This window comes from Mastomys coucha, chromosome X (genome assembly GCF_008632895.1).
Source record: "Mastomys coucha isolate ucsf_1 chromosome X, UCSF_Mcou_1, whole genome shotgun sequence".
In the NCBI taxonomy this organism is placed as follows: domain Eukaryota; kingdom Metazoa; phylum Chordata; class Mammalia; order Rodentia; family Muridae; genus Mastomys; species Mastomys coucha.
Genome location: NC_045030.1, coordinates 144,114,600 through 144,115,353, shown reverse-complemented (window position 1 = coordinate 144,115,353; position 754 = coordinate 144,114,600). Strand labels below are relative to the sequence as shown.

The 754-nt window shown below is 44.0% G+C and overlaps 1 pseudogene; it reads left to right on the top strand.

The window, feature by feature from the left end:
• The first annotated feature begins 208 nt into the window (after window positions 1-208).
• LOC116097978 lies at window positions 209-526 on the top strand (annotated as a pseudogene).
• The last annotated feature ends 228 nt before the right edge of the window (window positions 527-754 follow it).

Below are 754 nucleotides of genomic sequence, written 5' to 3'. Positions count from 1 at the left end.
TCAAACACTGGACCACCAAACAGACAGCATACACCAGCTGATATGAGGCCCCCAACACACATTCAGTAGAGGACTGCTGAGTCTGAGCTCATTCAGAGAGGACGCACCTAACCCTCAAGAGACTGGAGGCCTCAGGGAGTTTAGAGGTCAGGTGGGGTGGGGGTGGGAGCATCCGCGTGGAGATAGGGGGGTGGGGAAGAGGTATGGGATGCGGAACAGTCAGAGGGTGGAGCGGGGCTCCTGCTGTGCAGGTCTCACAGGAAACCTGGAGGGAGTCAGGCGCTCAACTCCACCCTGCCTTTCCAAGTTATTCTAATCTGGTTTAGACTCACCTGGAGGTGTGTGTGCCTGTCTGACTTTATTCTTCACCAAGGCTTCTCATAAGACCTTCAGGATCAAGCGATTCCTGGCCAAGAAACAAAAGCAAAATCATCCCATTCCACAATGGATTCAGATGAAAACTGGCAATAAACTCACATACAACTCCAAGCGGAGACATTAGAAACGAACCAAATTGGGTCTATGAGGAAGCACACGTACTTATGCTGTAACTTACTGTATCAAGTTTAGAACAGTACCATTATCTGGACAGTTGAGTGTGTTTATTAGGAATATAAGTTTTCTTTCTGTGCTCTTGTGGGTTCATTCAGTAGTTCAGTAATAAATATGTGAAACCTTTTGTTTAGAAGAAAAAATAAAATTAATTAATTAATTAATTAAAAAATAAAATAAAATAAAATTCCAGTTTTCCAGT